The sequence below is a fragment of the Ammospiza caudacuta genome, chromosome 2 (assembly GCF_027887145.1).
Source record: "Ammospiza caudacuta isolate bAmmCau1 chromosome 2, bAmmCau1.pri, whole genome shotgun sequence".
Lineage (NCBI taxonomy): Eukaryota > Metazoa > Chordata > Aves > Passeriformes > Passerellidae > Ammospiza > Ammospiza caudacuta.
The window spans coordinates 79,501,138-79,527,327 of NC_080594.1; the positions used below are offsets into that span (position 1 = coordinate 79,501,138).

A 26,190-nucleotide genomic window follows, 5' to 3' on the forward strand; every position below is an offset into this window, starting at 1 on the left:
CAGCCTGTACACCAAGATTTGGGCAAGACAAGAGGTAGCAGGCCTGGAAAAAATGGACAGTTTTATCACATAAGGAATTAGAGGGCTCTCCTATTTCACTGACCATGCACATTTTAATTGTATCTCAAAGAATTAACAGAAAATCAGGATATAGCATCTCTAACTCACTCATTTAGATAAATGTCTGACAGAAATCTGCTCTAAAGGGAGTTTTTCTCTCAACTTGCAAACAAAATAAAAACTATGCAATAAATTAATAATAATGACTGCAAACATTTAAAAGTAACCTTAAACTAAAATCTTCCCCTAAAGAGGACAGATGCTTTCCTTTCATGAGTAGTCACAGTGAGAGGACAAGTGGGTACAAGTCGCACTAGAAGGGGTTTTATCTTCATGTAAGAACAAAATTTTTATACCAAGAACAATCAGTGATTGGAATAACCTTATCAGGGAGATTTTCAAGGCATTTTTGAAGATGGTGCTAGATAATCTTATCTAGGCTCCCCTTCCCATGAAAGGCTGGGCCAGAGGATCTTTCGAGATCCCTTTCAGCCTGGACTATTCTGCAGTTCTGTCATTTGATTCTTGCTTTCTACTTTGTAACTTTCCTTACATAATTAAAACTTTTAAAAACCCACAAATTTTGGCTCACCTTAATGATGTCTTATTCCCTTAAGGGCTCTTCCTGGGATATTGTCAGATCAGAGTCAGCCCTCATCAGTATCTGGATGGGATATCCATTGACCATTTCAATGCCATTCAGTAGACAGGTGGTGAAGGGAAAAGAGAACCAGGGACTGAGGGTGTGAAACACAACACGGGGCACACTGGTGTGTAGAGAAATGCCAGAAAGTGACTGACAGACACACTGACATCATTAGTTCTGCTGCTCATGAAACAACTGTTGGTAGCTGATATTTCATAGCAACGTATTGCTATTGAGTTAAAGAGCTACACAAGAATCTCCTTGTTTGCTTCAAATTATATGCAGAATTAATGAGTTGCGAATTGTAGAACAATCCAGCTTCAATAAATACCACCAGCTGCACTAGGTTTACCTACAGAAATGTTCAAAGCAAAATTACTCCGTGAATACAATAAGATTTAGAGCAGTTAGGCTCCCTAAAATACAAGTACTTAAGGAGAAGCTTACCATGTGTTTAAAATTATCTGTAGTTGCATTTGAGATCAGCGATAAAGTGCATATATTTTCTGGATTGTAGCACTTTAGAGGTTTTCCATTTTATTTTTATAGTGTTAGTGTAAAATTCACCTCTAGCAATTTATAGTAAGGCTCTAAAAATTCAAATAATAGAGTTTCTTTCTATGGCTGTGAGTAGTAATTTAACTATACATTAAAATGTTCACCACAAAGAAGCCAAACATAGCTATTGCTGATGAGTTTAGTAAATTGTATTTGTGCTTCAATGCAATGCTAAATTCCAACTAGTACATCCTGTTCTAGGATTATCAGTGGTGTTATTTTTAAAAATGGTGCATTTATGCTAACATGTCTACTCATGCACAATATAGGACTTTCTTTTCTTCTCTGAAATCCATGGAGAAATGTAATGTTCTGGTAATCTGCAGGTTCTAACTTCTCTGAGCAACCTGGGCCTTTCATAATCTGGTAAGATTCTCCTTCTCTTTCCTCTGGTAACTCTGCACAGAAGCAGAGGTCAGCAAACATTTCCACATGAACGAAATTACTTGCAAGTGCCTCTACTTCACAGAAAGACAGCTATTGCCAGAGAGAAAAACCATCCATCTATCCAGATTTAGCAAGGCAATGGGCAATTTACATCAATGCTCCTTGACTCAGTCCACAAGCCGTCCATCTCATAAAGCTGAGAGGCAAGCAGGCAGTTCCTTGACCCGACTCCATCAGCATTTGCCACGCTCAGTGAGCTGCTCACTGCAGCACTGCCGGAGCCTTGATGCCAGAGAGCCTCTCAGCGAGACAACACAACTCAGGAAAGTAAACTGTGCTCTACAAAGATCATTTGCTTTGCAAAAATGAGCTACAGAATTGCTACTCTTTTTTTTTTTTTTTTTTAATAGCATCATAGCATCATTTAAGTGCCAGTCTACATTGTAAACATGTACTTCTCTTTTAATTCCACCCAATGTGCCTGAGTGGTACAGACCAAGAATGTGAGGAAAGATATTGCCAGTGTGAGATCTGCCATGCTTGACAGCCTGGTTTCCACACTGCCTACTTCAGGTGTACTCAGTTTTAAACCATTCAAGAAAGATGATAATTTAAAAATAGGAATATGAAATATTTGGGAATTGTGAAACCATAGATTCTAGATTTGCTACTTTTTCACTTACAAAAATTACGTCTTTTGTTTGCATTGATAAAAGCATGATTTTTTTTTTTAAATAATGTATTCTTTTCTGCTATTGGTTCATAAGCCACTGGGCTGAAAATGGCACTCTTATCTTCTGACTGAAAAGTGAGAAAGAATATTTCTCATAAAGCATGAAAGCATGGATTCTCTTTAAAATACTCAGTTTCCTTCTGTGAAATTTCCAACCATGTGTGATGAACTGATGTGGAAAGAAACTTTTATACCTACTCGTTTGAGGTGATGGGTTTTCAATGCTTTCCTGAATTTCTCCTGAAGAACCCATTGATCAGGTCATTATAATTGAACAGATTATGTCTATATTCTATGCTATATCTTTTAGTGTATTATTACTGAGCAAAGAGGCATGCAGATTAGAAATGTATTTATAGGCACACCTTTATGTCCAGGGGAAAATACTTTTTAATTCTTGTGCAGGCACACAGGGGTTCTTTCTTCTGTAGTTAAATAACTCTATATAAACTACAGGTGAATTATTTTGTCATTACTAATGAATAAGGTTATAAAAACCTCACTGTCCACCTATGGAACAGTCTGTCTTCTATGCTTTTCATCATCCCTGAAATTCAGTTCAGCTTCTACCTGGGAATTTTTCCCTGCAGTATATGATTAGAAAGAACAGTATTCTGTCAAACTGTTATTTAAATTCTCTGTTTCAACTTTATTGGGTGATACCAAACAAGTTCAGAAATATTTAACATCCAGTTTAAACCTTTAAAATTGTTCTCTCTGAGTTTGTGTAGTTCTGTAGTTCTCTCCACAGGAATTCTTCAGACATCCCAAGGGCCAGGTAAACCCATGTATTGATAGAAGTCTTCACCTGCCATAGTGTTTAATAGTGCCTCATCAAAATCAGAATGTGTAGTGGGATATTTAGGAGACTATAAAACTTTATGCCCTTAGGATAAAACACTCAATCTATCTTTGACTATACATATTGCGTCCCTTCCTCATCTCAGCTGCCTGATTCCTCCCTGTGAGCAATGTTCTTCTGGTGTTCTTCTTGGAACCATGCTAAGTACAAAATCTAGATTTGAAAAATGCTTTAATTGTACTTCAAATCTAACATCAGTGTTTTTTCCTTTTGTTTATTTTTATTTCACCTCTCCCACACACTTTATTCTTCATTTCAGAGACTCTCACATATAAGAAACTATGCTGGTTCCTAAAATGCTAGATTCAGTGAAGTGATTTTCACTGAAGTGCTTGTGCCTTCCAGCCCCTACAATAAATGCAAAGTATAGAGAGGTATGTTCATTTTCTGATGAACAAATACTTCTTAATATAAAATAAAATCACAGAGTGATAAAAAATGTAAGCTTCATTCTCAATCCTTGGTGAATCAAAGTAGATGTAACTCTTTAACTGTTCTGTAAACAGGGTCTTAGTCTTGAGTTACAACAAATTCCTGTGGCTTTAGTGGATTAAGATCTATGTTAAGGGAGATATTTATGCCAGCATAGTTCTGTGGGTGTGTGTAACTACTGCATACATCAGGGTCCTGAGCTGGCTGACTAAATAGACATGGTTTTAAAATCAGGTCCAAAGTGACTTATTCCCTAACTTAAGTGTTAAAATCAGAAGGATCTCCCAGGAGCCCTACCTAAACACCCTCTGTAAAGTTTCTGCTATTGTTTTCCAGGATCTAAGTAACAGATTTGATTTGTCACCTTTTGTAGCATCCTGCACTCTTCTTCCCTGAAGAATATGAAGGGTCAGATGTATATCCACATTCCTCATTGCCTGAAATTAAGAGAAGGTTTTCTCTTAGCATTCACTGGGACTCAGCCTTTGCTTTAGGCACCCAGATTTAGGAAAATCATTGAAAATTATTCTGGTTTTCTGCATTGCTGATCTTCTTTTTCACCAGTACTGATTGCAGGCTATTTTAGTGGCATTTCATTACACAGTCAGAAGGACTTTTTATCTAAGAGGCTTTTTTTGTGTATCTTTTTGTTCCAGAGCAGACAGTGGGAAGATAAAGGGGCTGAATGCTAGCTTGATGTGAATACTCCTGGAAGTCACAACCACCCTTGCCCAAACTGAGACAATGTCCTGGTTTCAGCTGCAATGGAGCTAATTTTCTTCCTAGCAGTCAGTATAGTGCTGTGTTTTCGATTTAGGATTTAAATAATGTTGATAACACAGAGATGTTGTATCTGGGGGTGCACAGGAAGCTGGGAAGGGTCACAGCCAGGACAGCTGACCCAAACTGGCCAAAGAGATATCCCATACCACTGTCAGCACATAATCTTGGGGGAAAGCAGGCCAGTGGAGGGATAGAAGGTAAGAGAATAGTGCAGAAGGCAATCTCATCCCTGAGGAGATGCAGCAGCACTAATCACCAAAGATTAGAACAGGCCTGCCCTTAACAGGCCACATCTGTGTCCTATAAGAAGACAAGTGCTATAAAAGAGTGGGTTAGCTGGGTGAGTTGGAGTTTGTTGGCAGTACTGGTAAGCAAGGAGCTGCCAATGAGAATTTGCTAAGGTGTGGAGCTTTTGCAATAAGGTAACAATGTAGGCCAGTAGCAGCTGCTCAGGAACAGGCTGGGCATCAGTCAGCAGATGGTGAGCTCTCTTAACAGGAATTCTTCTGACAATGCACTTGCATTGTACATCACTTATTTTGCAGTGTTAGCGTTCATATTATTGTCCCTCATGTTTCTGCCCTATTGAACTGTCATTATCTCAGCCTACAGATTTACTTTTTGTTGTCCCTGGACTCTGCCCTGCCCTACTTGGGGGCAGAAGTGATTGAGTGGCTGTATGGTGTTTAACCACCCACCCAGTTAAACCAAGATACACAAGCAGCTTTTTTCCAAGAAAAAAAAAAATGCTCTTAGAACTTTGGACTGGTGTTGATAATGAAGGGGGAAAAAATCCTGAAGGAAAATGTGAATGCATTAACAGAAGAATATATGCAAGGAAGGCTGCAAACTGGAGCTAGACAATACTCTCAAGTGCAAGCTAAAGTGTTTAGACAGTCACAGCAGGTAAGAAGCCTGGTGCAGAAGTTGCTATTATGGTTCCTACTAGTTTTTCTTTGTGAAATCATTATGTAGGACTTGCTTCATACTTTTTTTTGCTCCTTTTTCAACTGAAATGTTGGGCTGACATATTTTCTATTTATACTTATTTATTTATAAGTGGATGAGCAGCTCTTCTTTTTTTTTTTAATTCATTTTCCCAGTTACGTGAATATCTGGACAGAATGCAAGGGACAAGGTTTAATTGGATCACATCATTGCTATTTAATTAATTTGCAGTCTGTCAACAATGAATTTTCCAGTGCACTTCCTTTCTGACTGGCCTCCAGCTGGTGGAGCTCATCTGTCTTCTCACAGGCCACTGCCCTGTATCCTTTCACAGCTAGCCTGCTCTGAAGCCACCTTGCCTTATTTCCAATTTTAAGGTTAACAGACTGAGGAAAGAAGATTATATCAGACAATGAGAACTCATCTCCTTTCTTGCCGTCTTTAGGGGATGTGTTATCCCAAATCCACTGCTGTCAGCTCACAAAGTGTCTCATACTGAAGGCCTCTCAGACATGGGTGATGACCTTGAGCTCCCCTATGGCTCATTATAGCTTGTGGCTTCTGCTGTCTCGTACTGTATAGATTTAGAGATTTATAATAGGGTGTTTGGAAGGGTTGTGATGTTGTGGTTTGGAAGGTAAATGGAGTTGATGTTATATTACAGCATTATCTTAATCAGGGCTGGGGGAGCACAGGACAACAGGAAAGGATTCAGTGGCCCAAGAAATGCTTTTCCAGCTGAACACACCTCTATCAGATAAATGCCTATCATGAGCAATAATACAGCCAGGACAACAGGGATCTCAAGTTACCACAGTTTAGAGTGATGTAATGGAAAAATCTATTTTTTATTATAAAAAACTGTTGCAACCAGTAAAACGTACTGTGACCAGTAATATCCCTTAGAATAATAAATACATCATTGTACAGAATAATGACAGACTTGTTAGAGTGTTTCTTCTGCTTTGATATCCTCATGCTTAAGTGTAATTTATAAAATGCAGAGGTTTGCACAGGGAAGGTCCTATCACTCAACATAAAAGATGCCTTAATTCAGTCAAATGTCTCTGTGTCAGCTCAGAGCTTCTGGTCTTCTGTAGCTGAATCACAAGAACACAGAATCATAAAATAATATCCATACATAAATTGGTACAAATAGTAGTTGCAATGGTTGGAGTGTTTTCTACTGACTTTGGTAATTATGCTCAAAAAATAGAACATTGGACTTAATGATTAGTTAATACTAAATATCATTCCTAGTTTTCACCTTTGGAAAGCAGAAATTATTCACTTTGTCAGATACAAAACTATGCTATCTCAGAAATCCCTTGGCTGATATGTTCCTAGCAAAAGCTGCTTTATTCCAGATGTTACAGAACATATGCGTATATGCACAGTGCAGCAGAGAAGATTTGTACAATATGCCACAAATTACCAGTGAAGACTTAAAATGCTATTGCAGGATATCCTTTGAACTTTCTGATTTCATCATTAAATTGTTTTAAGTGTCTTCCAGGGATTTTTTTTAATACAAAATCAACCCAGATTATTTTGGGGGGTTTATGTATGTACCTCAATGCTTGACAAATAGCTCTTTTTTTTTTAAATTTATAAATGCCACTAGAAATGTTAAGACTCAACTGTATTGTAACAGGCTTCACTCACATATTGCGAGTGAACACAGAAACAATAAACAGGGCTCTGTTTCTTGTCTCTATATGTTCATGGCAGCACTTAGATTAATGTTTTTGGAGGTGGTGATTTGGCACAAGAATTTTGGGGTATTTGATTACCTACAAGCCTACATATGTGTAATTCTGCAGTCCTGACATTTTTTGCTAGATTTCCATGCCATTCACTGTCTGTTTTTAGCACAACTCTGCAGACACCTATATATTAAGGGAACTTCCCACTCTGACCATTCAGGGGCTCCCCACCAGTCACACTCCCCAGGGCCAGACTTCACAGCTGGGACTGAAGCCCCTTCCCAGCAGGCAGCTCCAGTGACCTGATGGGAGCCCAGCTTGGCTCCCTGCTCACCCCACTCACACAGTCAGACCAGCTTTCCGTGTTGTCTCATTCCATTTATTCCTGGCACAATACCACAGACACCGCCCAAGCTGGTGGCTCCAAGGAGGAACCTTGAAGATCCCCTGGTGGTCTTTTATCCCCTCCAAGTCCAAGCACACACAATTCTCATTCATCTTCGAGTTTTTGGCTCCTGCTGTGTCTCTGTGTCCAATCACCTGGCTGGCAGCACCCATCTTCCTGCCCTTTGTTATCCCAAAGGTTGGCAGCTCCCAGCTTCTTGTCTCAGGCTCCCACCCAGAACTCAACCTGCATCTCAATGTGCAGCTTGCAAGCCCAGCTACCTGCACCCGATAAATTCCTCAACATATAAGCCCTTTTCCCTAGGGATCAACAAGTAATTAAAATAGTGCCTGAAAGCTGCATCTTCAAGCAAGGCAGTAGATGATTCTGAAAGGAAATTTTTCATACACCAGTCAGTCACCCTTTCCCCACACCCAGCCATAACAGATGTATTTCTAACCTGGAAAAGCCCAATTTCCTCTAGCATCTTCTTATTTTCTCTGTCCTTGCTAATCAACTCCCAATGACAACAACTGCCTTGTTCCCAAGTCACAGTAGGAAGTTCAGGTTTAAGATCTCTTACTTGCTCCCAAGAGTGAACTAGATGAAAATAGTTTCCTAAACTTACAAAAGCTTTATCATTTCTTTAAAAAATAATTCCTTTTTTTTCTTACTTGTTCTTTCAGAAAACAGGCATTCATCCTATAAGATGCAGCATAGATAAATTGGAATATATATGAAAATGTTTTTAAAAACCATAACCCTATTCCATGTGTTTATGTAGATGAGGAAAAAAAATCCATATGTCTAAGTGTAAATGTTTTCCACTTTTCTTATTATGCAGGTTATTTAAATAGTTTGTGAGCCTATTCCTTGAAAATTAGCAAATGAAATACAGACTGTATTTCTGAATCTGATTTTGATCCAATATTTACAGTCAAGAAGTGAATCCACTGAAGTCAGTGAAGAGCCACAAGAAGTGTAGATGAAATCAATTCCATTTTGGTCACCAGTTCTCTACATTCACTTTATAATTAGTTAATGCTAAACTGCATCAGTTTATCTGCACAAGAAAAACTTTTAATTTGATAAAAGCTGTTGTCACCTTATTGTAGGGGTTCCATACTGCTGTCTCCTTATCACAAAAGTTTCATACCTTCTTGGTGTTTTCTCATGGGCTTCTCCTCAGAGCGCTCTCTCTTCTTCACCAAGTAGCCAACTGACTCCAGGTCCCTCCTCAGCCAGCCACCCCACTCTTTTACAGCACTCTTCTTCTCATTGGCTACAGCTGTGGCCTGGTAAAGCCAGGCCTGCTCCTAATCTTTGATAATTGGCCCAGCTGCAACTCCTTAGGGATAAGATTACTTTCTATACTACCTTTATTTTCTTATATTCTATCCCCCCCACAAAAGGGACTCTTCATGAATTATATCTGGAAATGTTTAATATCTCTTTTTGTCAGAATGTCAAAGTAAATCTTCATATAAAGTTTAGCCCATCTGAGTTGAATTGCAGCTTAAAGTCCCAGAGTGAAACATGTTATTCTATGAACATGAACTTGAAAGTTTTCCCTGACTACAGCATATATTGACAGCTACTGTGCATTGTATTGGCCACTATCCAAACATTTTAATGCGTACATTTAAGGCTTTTTTCTGTCTAACAGTATAACAATTTCTCTAAATTAATTTTTGTGGACCAGAGTCTACATTATGTTACATATAGAATCTGGCTTTCTTAAAGCAGCTACTTTTACTGACATATGAGAGAAATATGCTTAATTTAGATAATTAAATAAGTCATATTTCAAATATGTTTACTGGCCATTAGGACAAATTTCCTTGGACTGGGTACATTTACAAAATTGAGATTTTTTTTGCCAGGCGAATCCAAGAAACATCTCGTTTACTGGTCTAGGAAAAACCAGCATCAAAATTATTTGTATTAAATATAGAACAAGTAAGATCCAGTTAATATGACTTGATGACCATTCTCTGATGACCAAAAAACCAGTATTTTGTGTGTGTGTGGTGTTCCTCAGGACTGTTGAGTGCAGGGCCATGAGTTGGATTTCAGTGGTTCTTGTGGATTCATTCCAACTCAGGATATTTTGTGAGTCTGTAATTCTAATAGAGTAGTAACATGCAAACAAGTCACAATTCTAGTCTGAACCCAGTTGTTGCAGAAAGCTGAGTTCAAATCATGCAAGATGATTTGAAAATTGTCCACTGAAGCTGAAGAGGTCAATAAGAAATGCTCTGAAATTTGATTCTTAGCAGATTGTTCTAGATTTAGATCTGCTGTGCAAATGTAATTTAAAGACTGTTGTTATTAATCTTCAAGTAAAGCTAACTTTCTACAGGTTTTAAGAAAGCTTCTTAGTAATGACAGAATTTTGGAGTACTAAACATAAGGCAGATAAAAAAAAGGTGTGAATTTACAAACAGGCTTTTCAAATGATGCCAAACAAAATGCCCTAATAAATGATACAAACCATGGAACTGCTCCAGCATCAGCCAGAGCCACTGGGAACATTTCCATTCAATTTAGGGGGTGTTGGAATCGAGCTCATTTGCAATTTAGGAGCAATATTAGACAGTAGCAATGTTAAATGAGTCAAGGCAGTTAACCAAATTCAACTAAACAAGTCAGACCCATTGGATGATAAAAAAATTCAGCAGCAAGCAAACAAAGAAACCATTGAAATAGATGTGATTGCTGACCTCACTGGGCCTTTCTTTTTATGTGAAACTTTTATTTCATTCACATCTCAAAATCCTTTAAAAGTCACATTTTATTTGGGAAACTAATTGGACTAGCTAATTCTTCCTTACAGATACTTTTCGGGGTTTCTTTCACTTTCTAATTCTGATGAAAACATGCAGTATGAAATGCTTGGCCTGACCTGCTCTTTCCTTGTCTAGAACATTATATATGTTATATGGCATTAAGTTGTCTTTCTTCCTACATGATTAAGTAGCATAATTTGAGATACTTAGAGGTCATGACACATTACTGGAAAGATTAAAATGTAATATTATTCATTAATATAAAAGCTATAAAAATTAGCTTAGTTTTACTCTTGTTTTTGACCAAAACTATAAATCATAATATTTTGGCAGAGCTAGCATAGCTATACTAATTTAATTATTAATCACTGTGTTTCAATTATCCTTGTGAAGAGTGATATGTAACAAAAAAGTGTTTCCTTTCCATGAAGGACAGAATGGTGTTAGAGCATAACAACTTCATTCTTGTGACTAATTAATTCTATGAAAATTTATAGACCTAATGTAATAAAAGATCAAAGGTAAGAAAAAAGACCATAAACTAATGAAACTAATAAAATTAACAAAGTATTAAGGCAATAAATTACTAAAGAGACATAAAGGTTAACTGCCCGTGAAATGAACATACTAATTCAGTATTATTATATGATGTACTCACAATTTGTTTCTAAATTTACTTCAGTAGCTCAGGAGAAAATTTACTTACTCTTACTTGTGTCACATTAAAAATATTCACCTTCAGTTCAGATCTATGGTAAGCAGATACACTGGTGATTGTGACAGCACCTTCTGTCAGGATACAATTTTGTCCATATTGCTACCTCAAGCTGAGCTGCTTCCCAATCCCTTTGATATCCAGGCAGCCAAACTCAATTTTCTTTTAATTAGGTACCTAACTTTGTGTGAGGTGGACACAGGCCCAAGCTCTAAAAGCTTCCAACACCTCCCCCTATGAGCCACGTTCCCAGATATTTGATCACCTTCCACACAGCAGCAAACAGACTGAGATAGTTGTAAATTAAAAAAAAAAAAAAAGTGTCCTTAAGTAAACTTATCCTCCTGCATGAAAACTGAAATCACTTACAGTACTATTCTCCCACGTTAACTTTTTTCCTGCTTGGGACAAGAACAATGACTCATTTGAGTGCCCAAGTCTAGTTTTGTTCATTTTCACTGGAGATGCTGTGTCACCGACATCTTTTCATAGAAGTCCTTTCTTTAGGATTTTTCCTTCTGGGAAGCTTAAGCTCCAGAAAAAAAATGTAAACAACGCTGCTGTAGAATGCAACAGGTGCATCTGTGATTGGCCCATATTAGATGTGTACAATTAAGGGCCAATCAAAGACCCAGCTCTCTCTGGGACAGAATCAGAGAGAGTTCCTTTGTTATTTCTTCCTTTTCTATTCTTAGCTTTGCTAGCCTTCTGAGAACTTTCTCTCTATTCCTTTTAGTATAGTCATAATGTAATATATATCATAAAATAATTAATCAAGCCTTCTGAACATGAAGTCAACATTCTCTCTCTCTCTCTTCACCCTGCAATCCTTGCGAGCCCTGTAACAATGCTGTTATCTCAGGTTTCTGAAGATTGATTCAAAGACAGGCAACGACCACATATAGTAAAACTGAAAAGCAGAAATTATAATCTATCCTTGTCAAATTAATGAGGTATTGAAAGAAAGATAAGAACTGTGTCTGGCTGCCTTCCCAGCATTACCCAGACTGGGAAGGACCTCAAGAGGTCTCGCCCAGCCTCCTGATCTAAGCATGGCCCGATTGACTTGGGCTGTAAAGGGCTCTCATATGTGTGCAATATTCCAAACATTTCTGTCTGTTGAATACACTTTAGCTGTGAATCCTTTCCTTAAAAAAGAAATGTGTCATAAAATTAGTATGTTCTGGATCCATAAAGAAAATAAGTGGTGTGCATTATTATGTAGGTACATGGATAGATAAATACATACATGCGTGCTAAATCAATGCAGCAGATTTTAAATCTGATCCATAGTCCAGTGCTCTTATCCTGCAGCCTGGCACTGCACAAGTTTCTCTGCTGAGGATGATATATGGCTGTCAGTGCTGCTTGAAGGAAAAGAGTCTGTGCAGGGCAAGTGGATACACATTTAATGGACCATGGCAGATGAAAAGATGCAAAAAGGTAGGAACAGTTGCTAAGTTCAGTGTGAAAGGCAAGACTGTTATCCCTGACCAAGGAAAATGTTCAGCCGCCGCACCTTCTCTGTTATCTGAGGGTCATTTAGCTGGACACTTAAGAAAATTAAGGCTTCCTGCATCTGTTTTCCCCAAAGATCTATGGTGCTACATTTTTTTATAGCTTGGATCCAATCTTTTTTATCTCAAATACATCTCAAAAATGAGATAAATACTGCCAAGGATGGTGATTAGAGAGGACCCAAGTGACTAGTGTACCTTTGCCATATAATAAACTAAATTATTGCTTTGGCTTGCCTGTGTTTTTTTAGGTACTTGAGAAATAGAAAACCAATGAGTGCTTGTGTCTTGGGGCTGAGCAGAGCAAAAATAGTACAGATTAGTGACAACTCTGGGAAGCCCATAATTGCAAGTGGACTCAGTTTTTGAGTACCGCCCATTAACAGCAGCGCACATAGGTACTGCTGGTTTCATTTGCTATTTCATTACAAGCAGTGGCCAAGAGATGCACCTCCCAATGGCCACCGGTCTGGCAGCACCACCATTTTGATTGTTTTTCTCTCACTCTACATCTCACATATTACTACCAATTTCCAGCCAATTTCCTGTGTCCATTCTTTGTCTGACCCCTGTCTCTCCAAAGCAAATGGAGCTAATTCCTATCTCCCTCAGGTGATGTTTGTTCAGCATTTCTTCTTTTCCTTCTCTCTCTTCTTATTGAGAAGAATTGGAAACTAGCTCATGTCTTGGTTCATCCACCACTTTGCTTCCTGATGTGGGAGTATTTTCTCACTCAGGTGAGAACATTTGCTCAGCTGAGGGGAGAGGCTCAGCACATCCCTGCACTGTTCCTGCAGTTTAATGGCAGGGCACTTGCCCCAGAGGGAAGTTACACCTCACCAGCTCCCTGCTGTCAAAAATCACTCAATTTAAATCCTGTCATGAGATAGCTCCACTACTACAAGCTATTTATCACCCCTTCAGTGTCATTTTGTTTCCTGTGGCGATTGCCACAGAAGGTGTTTCTGCCTTCACTTCTCTCCCTCCCCAGCTCTCATTATTCATTTGGTCCAAACCACATTCCTGGATTGCCCTACTTGATCAGGAAAAAAAAAAAAGGCCAAAAAGATGTGGTTTGCGAAGAGGAGTACGTAAAATAAGGACAATCTAGTTTCTGGCAGGAGCCAGCATCTTTTCAGCCTGCATCTCTCACGCTGCTGCCTGAGCTGCACTAATGCCTGCATAACTCCCTTCCTACTAAGTGTACAAATAACAGGTCTTTGAAAGCTGATATAGCACGATTTGCTAGATATCATGTTCACCCATTTGCCTCCCTACAGGTCATTATTTGAAAATAGATATGCAAATCTGACAATTATACCATTTCCCAGTTACAACAGGAGGAGATCAGAAGTGGGTCTTTGCTCTCTACACCTTTTACATTCTCACATACCACAGAACTTTGCAGAGGATTCTCTCCTGCAAGTACACAGAGGACAGTGGGGATGCTTTTCCTCAAAATCTCTTGCAAATTTATTTTTCATGACTGAACGATATAATTTTTACTGTACCAGTAGACCTGCTAGAGCCAAAGTCAACTCAATTAGTACATTTCATCAGAGATTGTATTTCCAATGCAACAGTTCCTAGGTCTGGTAGTTTTTCCCATTATCCTTGTTCCTGCAGCAGAGACAGGTGGATTGCACAGGCACAGATGTCTGGCATCTGGCTTTAAATGTGCTTGTCTATTCACTTCTGAGCAAGCAATGCATCCCAATGAATTGGCTTCAAAAAGAGCAACTCTAAACAGAAAGATTGACATTTCCTCCCATTTCATACTGCCACTGCCTACTGCAGAGCTCGCTGATCTGTGCCTAACACCAAGGAGTTGGCACTGGCAGGTTCAAACTGGTGGAGTTTGGAGCTACAGCCTACTGAGACAGAAAAGCAGTGAGTCTCTTCAAGTTCCACAATTCAGCAAAAACAGAATAAGTTAATGCCAGAAGAATAGATCCTTTGAAAAGAAGCATCTTGTCAGCCCTCACCTAATAAATCTCTGATATAATCTGGCATTTGGCCTCTGAAAGATTGTCAGCAGTCTTCTTGGGTTAGCTGTGAAAATTGCATATTTTTTCCAGTAACTTAGGGGGTTGGTTGTTTGGGCAGTTTTATGTACTACCTTTTCATTTGAATTCAGTTGGTTCTATAAAAAGCCTGAAATCATTTTTTTCAACAGGCTTTTGACCTGTTCAATCAAAAAGACCTTGAATGACAAGAAAAAGCTTGCTCAAAATGAAGGCATTTCTACTGTCATTGAAGTGTCTCAGAGGGAGAAAAATAAAACTTACCCATATCTTTTCTGTTTGTTTACTCCACACAATGTTTAAACTGTCCAGTGGGGCTTTTCTCTAAGAAGGTATGGCATAGGCCTTTTGTAGACATTTAAGAAAAAAATGCACAAAGGGGTCTACTTAATTTCTATCTGATAAAAAAGGCCTAGTTGCTTTAATAGTGAAGAACAAGTGCAAAACCAGAAGTGATAGCTCATTTATAATGGTCAGCAGGTATTAGTTTACACTTTATAGCAGGATTTTTTTAATCAAACAAGTGAGGAAAATGTCTAATGCAGTTCCTTCTGAAGAGCAAACTAATACAAGATGGTAGTTTCAGGTATCACTGGCAAAGTTAATTAACTTCACGGGTCAGTCACTGTATATTTCCCACAAACCTTGTAAGAAGCAACTCAGACTAATTATGTGAAAAAGAGCATAGGCGCGGGCACTGCAGTTGCACAGTGTTTATGTAAGAGAACCTTACCTTAGAGGTGGTGCCTAGCACCTTTGACAGCAACTGCAGAGCCAGCCAATGGTCTGACTTCTGCTCTAGTGCAGGAACTTTTGGGGACAACAAATATCCCAAAGGGAAAAGCTCTGACCTTTAATTAACCCACTGTTTGACTGGCAGACTCTAGTTTCTTCATCCTATGCCTCAGAGCTGAAGAAAGGCTATGACCACCTAGGGGAGGATTCATCTACTTCAATTTCTTCAGCCATCCAAAACTTGGATATTTAATCCAAGGTGTCCACCTGGGATGCCTTCACAGTAAATGGAGATAGATGGGTGAGTGAGACTACTGAGATGGATCTGCCCCTGGAACTGCTTGCTCCTCTGCTCCATTCTTCATGTTTTTGCAGAGGATGGTGTTTTCATACCAGACACAATTTCAGACTATTAACGTTAATCTTTCCAGAAAGAGTAAACAGTTTAATATGCACAACACCAAATGGACAGTTGTTATGACCAAGATTCTTTTTTTAGTATTACAATATACCATTGCCCTAAAAAAATCTTCCTCAATATTCTTTGCTGTCGGAGCCAGGGAAGCTTTATGTGACAGCTCTGTTCTGTATTTTCCCATAATAAGAACAGTTTACGCATGCCAACATTCTAATGAAGAAAATGGTAGGAATCCAAAGTGTCCATAAAACCATCTGTGCATGTGCTGTCAATCTGGACTATACTGTATGTGCACAGATCTGCTCATGCCTGAAAGTCCCAAATGAAACCAGTCTCCATGTGGGCTGCTATGAGATATCTGCACTGAATTCAAAGTGTCCAGGTTGTGTTTGATTTGGTACACAGAGAACATGGATATAGTTTGGGTGAATAGAGTGATTACTAATTTTAAATTCCTGGATAACCAGACACCCAGTGCGCTGCACAGTCACAAGCCTGGTAGTTTGTTGCTAACAATCATCAGGTGGTACATTATTTCTAAGTGTAGTAAAACTGACAGTAAACATGAAAGATAAATTTCTATCATCAAATGATAAGATTGTTTGAGTATACAAAAAACTGTGAAGAGCCAGCACTTTGCTGAAAAAAATATGGTCCTGCAAAAAAAAGATTCAGCTGTATACTGAAAGTGTGTCTGGTCTGTGAAGGGCTGCAAGGAATGATTTGAAGGATAGACACACTGAACCTTGGTGGACTTTTATGAATCCAAGTGGAATAAATTCACAACATGATCCACGAGGAATAAAAATCTGAGTGAAGTTTAGGTGCCAACTAGGCACAGAAAATGAAATCTACATATATGCTGACATTTTGCAAAAAAAAAAAATTACTTCCTGTTAGGTCAGTTCAAGTCCAGCGTATCAAAACCAAAAGCCACTTCTTAACCCTGCATGAAATACACAGTGCCCAAGTCAGTACATGACCTTCTTTACCAAATAAACCAATTTTAGTAAGTAACACCTCTTCAATTCATAGAAGTGATGACTTGTCCTAAAACAATTAGTCCAAATTGCTCAGTGGTCACTGCTGGGATTCACCAGTTGACCGCAGCCACCTGAGACAATTTGTGTTGCTGAGATGGGAAAGCATATTGAAAAGGGAAGCTAAGGATACTCATGCAGTGGAGCTCAGCATGCTAGCCTGCTGTCTGCCCAACATGTCACATGGAGCAGGTCAGGAGTGCAAAGCAGATGGCATGGGCAGCTACAATGGACTGCACCTCTGCACTCAACAGATGGCATCAACAGTATACAAGAAAGTCATTGGTGTCTTTGTGGACCTGGGAGCACATCAGGACTGGTTTCAAGTGAAACACCAGTTAAACTTTTCTGAAAATTCATTCTGAGATCATCTCATTGCGATTTGTGGGAGGGAGTGAAAATAGAGATAATAAATAGAGTAATGAGAAATTAAATAAATGCAAATTATTTTATAAAAACATGGTGTTCTAATTACAAAGATTTTAATTGCAAGTGTTGGTAATAAGAAAAATAATTAGTGGTGGAATTATGCCTGAGGATAGCAGTCAGAAGTTATCTCATGATGCTATCTGTTCACAAGACAAGACTTAGGATAAGTGTGGGATGCTCATTGCTTTTCTGCTTTCCATGCTTTGTGAGGTGTTAAAACAGCCAAATTTGCAGTCAGACCATCTAGCATCTACAGATGCAATTTCATATGTAGATCAAGATGATAAAGATACAATCCCTGCCTCAATAAATATAAGATCTACATTCCAGTTAAGTAGGAAGTAGAAGGGTGTGATGCTTTGTGTGCTTGGTAAATACCTTGAAATTACTTTTTGGGCACACTATTATCTGCACAACAAATTCCTGAAATACATTCTCATAGAGATATGCTCACAGCTCCTCCCATCTAAAAGAAGTTTGGTAGGATGTGTGGGTGGTCTTGGTAAAGGAAATTTGGATGCTTGCATTGTAAACTCTGTACAGATATTTTATTTAGGTTTTTAAGTTCTTGTGGCACTTTTTCTTGATGACAGAGTGCTCACAAGTCACTTAACAAAGTGACAACGTAGGCTCACATTGAACCAATGTATGAACAACTATATCAGGAAAAATTTATCAGCAGAGAGTCAAATATCTGCTGTTCACTGAAAATTTTTAGGGGTGAATTCACCACAAGACTGTGATGGCCTTTGGTTCTCACTGCAGCAAAGCCAGTGAGAGCAGCTGCACACATGAGCCTTACAGGGAACCTTGGAGTCATGACTGTGTTCTTGGAAGTCTCTGTTGTTCTCTCACTCTGGGACCAGTTTCAGGTGGATAATATCAGTGTGGGATAGCAGCAGAGCGGGGTTTTTATAAATACTAAGAGTAGGAAATAAGTAATAAGAGTAAAAACAAATATATCTTTCCTACAGCCTGGAAAGATTTTGCAGTACTCTAATCAAGGATCCAAAAGAAAAATATAGATTTTTGTGCTTGATGCAGACATCTGTGAATATGGGGTATCCTCAGTCCTTCCATGACATTGGGACATGTCACACCAGTCACTACAATAACACTTTTAACACTAAGGCAGTTAAAACTTGCAAGAAAGGTTGTTACCAGTGGCCTAGTGTTCAAAGGGGAAAGCAGAGTGGTCATCTGCTGGTTTTATTACCCCCTGGTCTTGTTTTTCTCTGAAGTTCATTCTGAAATGCAAGGCACATCACCAGGTTTATGATTTTTACAACATCTGCCTTGACAAAAATATGACTGAAATGAGAATAATATGGACGTGGTGCCAGAACAGTAAGAACAGTAATAATAATGGCCTCTCTGTTCATTATGATCATCATTTTATTCTCACTATTACACCAAACAGTATAATTTATTGCAGTAATATGGCCTGGCTATGAGTGATTATATAAATACATATGTTATCTTTTTCAGGGGTTTTACATATTCATGCTTTCCTGATGAAAATATATTATTTACCAACAAGGAGAAGGTCTTAGATGAGAATAAAAGCAAATTTATTCTCTTTGGCAGCTATCCATTCCAGATCCAAGCAGGGGATGAGAAATGCATGCAAATGTGACAGCTGCCTGTTGATACTAGAATTCCTATGGATCATCTATTAAAGCAGCACTTTGTTATCATCTTCTGCATTCTGATCCTGAACTGTGTGAATTTACACTTCATAACAGATGAATATAACTTTAAAATATATCCAGCTGCTAAAGACAGAAAATAATCCCTCAGGTAATGCATCTCAAATATTCAGAGCAGAAAGAACCAAGGTTGATTTACCATCTAAATAGACTTTAAAACACTGAATTCTTAATGTTATTTCTTAGAGTTTGGGGACATTTCTTTCTATAAAGAAAGTCAGCAGTTGAAAAAAAATTAAATATGTAACTGGAATATATCTTCATGTAGCAATTTCTGCTTGGTCTCCATTTCACAAGAGATGGACCCAATCTTGAGGATATTTGAGCATCCAAGTTATTCTATTCAATGTCAAACTGTCTGCAGTACTCAGTGATTTTACTCATATATGTCAGAAGCAAGAATTTTCACTTGATCAAGAACTTTAGGATCAAAGTATCTAAATTGCAAAACACCTTATTGTAGTAACTAGAGATTTTTACTTTGTCTTTTGGAAGAAGTCAGTTCTGCTATTGCTTTTTAGACCATAATTTTGCAAATTCATTTTCCATCTAAGAAAATAAATTTAAATTTTAGCTTTGCAGAGCTTTTATTTATTGTGTGATCATTGTCATGAAAAATTGGTACATGGTGACTTCAGTAAAAATTCATGTTAATGCAGTATGTATTCTAGGCTCTTCAATTATATGAAGCATTAAATTTCTTGGGCACATAGTGTCTGGCATCCAAAAGGCAGATTCTAAATAATTTGAAAGCTATTTGGAATCCAGGTCTACCTGACACAAATGTATCAATTTATTATAAGTAATATTTGGAAGGCTGCTGTAACACAGTTCTAAATTAAAAGAAAACTACCAATGATAAAACTATTCAGCAAGCTTATAAGTAAATATTGAGCTTAAACCGAAACTAATATTTTATATAAATGTGACTGCTGAATTTTGCTTTTTGCTTGATAAATTTCACACTTACATCTGTCACTCTAGCAAAGCATGAGTGACATGCTGTATTGTTCCTAAAAGAAAATTGTTAGTCAAAGTTTTTTTTTGTTTTGTTTGTTTGTTTGTTTGTTTTAATTGTTAATCCTGAGGATAAAATTGTGAACTTCTTGCAAATCATACAGCTTTGCTGCACTCATAATTTTTAGGCATACTCATCCAACTTTAACCTGACCAAGCTCTCGTTGCTGGGAATTGTAAAGTGCTCACTGCAGCAGAGCTGTGCTGGCCCTGTGAACAACTGAGCTATCACCCGAGAGCTGTTCTCCACTGAAAAAGAGCAGTGTCCAAGTGATGAAAAGAAAAGAAATCAGCTGGTTTAATAGTTGACCTGAGGCATTTCTTGAGGGCCTGGTAATAAGAGAAGAAAGGGATGTGGCCCATATGTTATTCAGCAAATACCTTTCTGTTATTTCCGCTGATTGCACAGAATCCCAGAGTGACCAGAGAGGGGTGAGTGTCAGCGCTGCTCCCGGGGCACCTGATCCCTGCAGAGCATCCGGAGGCAGGCAGCATGGCTGGGACAGCCAGTTTGGCTTTCCAGGGAGATCAGAATCCTTTTGGCTCCCACAGGCACTGAGGGAAGGTTTAACACATTTTTTTACGCTATTGTAAAGTTGAACCAAAGTGTTTACAGTGACAGTCATGTTTCCAGTAGTGCTCCCTGCTCTGTTTTCAGTTACAAACCCTCTCTCTTACAGTATTCCTGACAAATTGTTTTTTGGTGATAAATATGTACCCTAACGACTTCCTAAACACTGGAAAGGGGACAGTGACAGTAGCAATTTGCAAGAAAAAAAGAATGTCATAGACATTAATTGATATCTCTTTGGTTTTGAGCACTCAAAGGTACTTGCAACTGCAGCTTTCATCAGCCCTCCTTTTTGGTCTGTAATTTCCCATAATTTATCGACTTAGTTTAAAATAATAAAAAAATCTCATAAGATATAAGAACATTAGAACATTATTGATTGTCTTGAGATTAAATGGAATTTAGCAAATACAAGAATCTGAAAAAATGGCACTCTACAATGCTTTCTCATTAAAGATGTCATGGAGTTTTTTGAGAACCTTGCATAATGCTGAAAAAATAAAACTATGACGTGCTGAACACTAGTTTTAAATATTGATATTCATATAAACTGAACTTTGCTGATTTATAGTCATAGCATTAGGATTTTTTAATGTAATTACACAACTGCAAATATCAGAAAATTAAAAAACACAGAAGTAATGTTCTGCCATAAATGCTTATATAGTCCATTATACTATTTAAAATACATCTGCATTTAAAATGAAGTAGACTGCTCCCAAAAGAGAAAAGCTATATATCCGTTCCCTTCTATTTTAGGCCAGTGCTGCTGTTCATTCTAAGACTTCTTCTATAGGGGACAGATGTTGGGAAAGGAAAAATAATATTCTCGCCTACAGAGAAATGTAGAGAAAACACAAATACATTTAATTTAAACCGTGTCTTTTAGGACCTTTTCCCTGATTCTGACTGTGTATTTACACCCTAACTGTGCAGATCAGGAGGAAAAATAATATTCCCTTTCTGCTGCTTTGCTCTTAGCGAAGGAGAAGTCTCTCCAGGTGACAGAGCAGGTCCTTAGCCTTGGGTGGTCAAGACTGTGGGATGTGCCATAGCATGTCCTGCCCTGTGGCTCTTACTTGAGTGACAAGCCCCAGATTGCTCCATCTGGAAGTTAGCCTTCTCCCTTTTTATCATTCACCCTGGCTCTGGTCTTCCTCCCACAGTATCAGTAATAATTTTAAAGCTTCTTAGAGATCTTCGATAAATACATGATGCATCCAAGTGCCAAGAAACTGTCCCTAAGTGAGTTCAGTGAAAGGATTTGATGATGAATAAGAGCACTTTCAATTTACATTGACATTTTGAGACGTATCATTTAGCCATCTTTAATAATTTTAAAATAGCCCTTGCAGAGCTTTGAAATAATTTTTTAATTAAAGTGTCATGTTACATCAAGTCAAATGCCTCCATAAGTTTAATTCCAGTTTACCATCTTCACTGATCTTATGATACGTGAAGAAAATATTTAAATTTCATCTCCATAAATGTACTGACTGAAAAACTATAGTTCCATCTTTTAGTTCTTTATTGACTAGGTCTACAGCAGCCACAATTATTTTCTCTGAAGCATTTCTCAAACTACCTTTCTTTGTATGTTTCATCTTACTTAAAAACGCCTTAAATTTATACAGAAGTGTCCATTTCTGAATTGCTTCTCTACTTCTTTCCCCTTTTCCTTTATTATCCTTTTTATAGCCTTATTTATTTTATATTTCTAGTTCAAATGTTTTTAATTTCTCAATAAAATTTTAATTTGAAGTATCTATAAAATTAGGCAAAATGTGCTGTAGCATTGTGATTATTAAACATCAATTGTGAAAACTGCAAATATTTTCTAATTAGAAGTTGGAAAAGCAAAATTTCAACTTTTCAGATTGGTTGTGACCCTTTAATCAGTATACACAAGCAATTGTAGAGATATAATTGCTCTGAAGAATATTAAAACAAGTCTTTACCAGAACAGAAAATAAATTATGTGTGCACTGTATACTTTTGCACAGGAGGAAGCTGAGTTATATGGACTCTTACTAGTGCAACAAAACCTTTTCATTGCCAAAAATGCAGTCTTGAAAGACATATCTTGATTTACATTTGGCATCAAGTTTGAAAAATTGCAGCTCTTCAAGTAAATTATCGCCAGCTTTGTAATCTATGATGTGCTGCTTTTTACCTTCTTGGACAGAGATCATAACTGAAGTTATGCCTTGAGGCACCTGAATTTTAAATCTAGAGATTAATATACTGCAGCAAGGACTATTTTTTTTTTAAATGTAATATCATCTATATTTAAGTTATAGCTGTCATTAGCAGCACTAGGAGCTTGATTTTCACACTGAAAATAGAAGAAATCATGTGGTTTTGGTTCTGACTGTGTGCAAAAAGAAAAGACTAAATTATTAGTAGGTAATGAATGTCACTAGGAAGAGAAAAAAAACCCAAAACTTTCTTGCATCCTAATTAATTTTGCATTTAAACCAGTGTATTGATTTCCCTACTGTTTTGATGTTTCATTTTAGTGCTACAAAACCTTGACTTAAAACGTCTCATGTACAGCAACACAAACCTTTCAACTGTAGAGCTGTCTGTGGGTATGCTGAAGCAATGCAAGAATCTGTACTGTCCAGCCACCTGAACACTGTCAGGTGAATTAAAATTTCAAAGCAGGACTAAGTTTCAGCATTTCATTAAATGAATTCCCTATCACTGTCATTTCCAGGTGACTTACCTGCACCAACTTTGGCATTCCACATTTTGCAAAGATGTCAGGTCAGGATTTGTCATAGCACTTCTAAGGAAGAAAAAGATGTTATTTGAGAAGTGGCATATGAAATTTCAGGGGCCGTTACAATCAAATACACAAGTCAAATCAGCTTAGCATAGGAAAGCAGCTCTGTTAGTATTTGTAAAGTGGTTGCCTATCATTCAGAGCAGATTTTTAGAAGGTATCTTAGAAGATAGGACTACAGACAGAGTGAAGAAATGCTCTTTCAAATTCACTGTTTAAACTGCAGATAAAAGATCACCTACCAATGTCAGCTCAAAAAAAATTCTTAATATATGCTTAGGTATTCCAGTAATAAGAAGAAAATTATGAAGATTGTGTTCCCTTCTACTAAAGCATAAGGAAATTACTTTTAGGACATGAAACACACAGAAATAAAAACAATATTAAGAGGGAAAATTAATCTTATTGTTAGTTTAACATACAAAGGCTAGACAAATATGTTTCTCTCCCTTTCACATAAATTGTGAATTTTCTTTACCTAAGTCTTAAAAGGCACATTTATAGACCAGATTTAGTGCCCATATTCTGAAATTGCTTTGTCCCCCTACTGTATGTTGTATTGCAGACCCCTAAGGGGAAAATCTAACAATCCAAGGCGTACTGTGGGTGCTTCCAGTGGGCAGTCCAGACCTTGGCTTTGCTGAATGGTTTTCCAGAGTGCCTGTTTCTCTGACAGGATAACTTCTATTCCCTCCATTGACTGCTCCTCCAGCTTACAAAAATGCTCCATCACTGGAAGTGTTCAAGGCCAGGATGGATGGGGCTCTGAGCAAGCTGGTCTAGTCGAAAATGTCCCTGTCCATGGCAGGGACATTGGAACTAGATGATTTTTGAGGTTTCTTCCAACACAAACTGTTCAATGATTCTACAATTCTAAAATCAATGTAAAGGCCGGGGAGGGCTTGTATTTTCAAACATTTTTATCTGCAAATTATTTCCTGACAACTGATTCTGCTCAGAGTGGGGAAGAGATGACAGACTGCAGAGATGCTCTTCAGACACCCTGGGGCTTCTCCCTAAGGAATCTAACTGACACTCCAATGTTGAAAGATAATTTAAAAACATGTTGGGAGATGAGGAGAGAGGATACAAGCTGAGAAATGGGTGGGAAAGAGAATATTGATGATTTTCCTTGATCTGAGTTGCATAACTATCACTGCCCAGCATGAGCTGATTGCTTTAGTGGAATTTGGGCATCTTTGCTTGTGTACAGGTGCTGTGGTAGCTTATTGCATAGACACAACTTTAGTGCTGGCTGCAGACTTTCCTAAAGCAGGGATTTTAGAGGCACAGGCCTAATAGCATTGAGAAAAGAGAGTTCTTTGGCTAATCAGCAGATATCCTCTTGTGGACACCTTGCTACCACTGGGTTAATTAGAAAACAGCTGGCACTGACTGGGGAGAAGAGGGAGGTACTGGGTGGTAGAGTTTGCTGAATCCCTATAATGCCTTATTATCTTTCTCTAACCTTTTAGCCTTAATTGCCATTTTAGGAACTTAATGAGATGCATGTTTTCAGAGCTATACCCCTCAAGTGGTAGGAAATGGGTTTGCTTGGGTAAGTGTGTTTAATCCTCTGGGGTTTCCTTTGAACTATTCAATTTAATTGGATTACACCGGGGGTCTGACTGGGTGTGAAGAGGGCCCTCTTCACAAGCCCTTGATTGCTTCATATTGTGTTCATCCTTTTTTACTTCAACCCAGTGAGTTGCAAAATGTGACAAACTGTGTATCTTTGGACTTAGCAAAATGTAAAGTTTGCAACTAGGGCAAGTTATGCTGATTTCTAAAGGAAGACATTTAAAGAGAAATATGGATACATACAGTATCTACATTAACTGAAGTATCTGACAGGAGTTTAGTTTTTTGAGCTTGTGAACTGAGTCATCACATTCCCTGGTGCCTAGAACAACCATTTCATAGCAAGGATATGTGAAAAAGATGAGCAGAGTAAGAATAAGATCAAGAGTTCCTGGGTTTAGAGCTAGAAAGGACTAGAGCAGCAGAAAAAGGGGGAAGATGCTGAGTAAAGATCTTAATAGATACCAAGCCATGCAGAAACTTGCAATTCCCTGTCAGTGTGATGGTCAAAGAGGTGCTCTGCTGGGGAGGAAACCTGAAGAGGTAAAGAATAAAACCTTCTAGAAATAAATACAACTGTATACCAGAAGAAACATTATGTGGACCACAAATTCACGCCAAAAATTCCTGCAGGTTACATGGCCATTAGTCTAACTCACTTGCAATTATAAGAGATATAAATGCTTTAGAACATGGCACAGAAACAGCTGCACTGAGAACATAAATGGAGTGAGCTAATGTGGTGTGGACAGACGATACATCCAAATTTTGTGAGCAGGATTTCAAGGAGGATGTCACACATGTGTATGCTGCTTTCTTCCCTCTTCTCCTCCCAGAGTTACCCCACTTTCCTGGGGGAGGTCACTGCATGAATAGCCATAGTTGCACACATGCAGGCCCAGTCCTACTACAGAAATTAACAAAGGGAAATAAAGACAACAAGGCTGTCACTGAAAAGCACAAATAGTAATATTTTACTACAGGAATGGATTGGGTCTTGTAATGAAGAGACCACAAGATTTCAAATTGTTCTTAATATTTTCTGAAATTCAGTTCAATGCTGTTGCAAAGTAAAGTTGGCAATGAAGTTTCAGGTGAACTGTTTTGAAGTTACTGCATCATTAACTGTGAGGTTAAAACTGATGTCTGTGGGAATAAGGCAATCCAATTTATCTCAGCATCTGTAGGTATTGGTGGCTAAAAAGTAATCTGAAGAAAAATACAATAGGATAATTTTTCAATAAACAGAACCATTTTCTGGACACACAGTCTTAAGTATGATTGAGATATGAAATTAGAAAATATTCAGTCTCTTTAAATCTTTTCCAGTCTTCAGAGATGTAATGGGTGAAAGAAC

The 26,190-nt window shown here is 38.0% G+C and overlaps 1 protein-coding gene and 1 long non-coding RNA gene across 2 annotated transcripts in view; one reads left to right on the top strand and one right to left on the bottom strand.

The window, feature by feature from the left end:
• Positions 1-26,190, top strand: part of GPC6 (glypican 6) — a 723,711-nt gene that overhangs the window by 577,178 nt on the left and 120,343 nt on the right. The gene's annotated exons all lie outside the window — the stretch shown is intronic.
• On the bottom strand, positions 3,037-8,730 carry LOC131572266 (uncharacterized). Its single transcript, XR_009276011.1, has 3 exons — positions 8,657-8,730; positions 4,043-4,115; positions 3,037-3,192 (listed from the first exon to the last, which is right to left on the bottom strand). It is a non-coding gene; the product is annotated as an uncharacterized LOC131572266 (long non-coding RNA).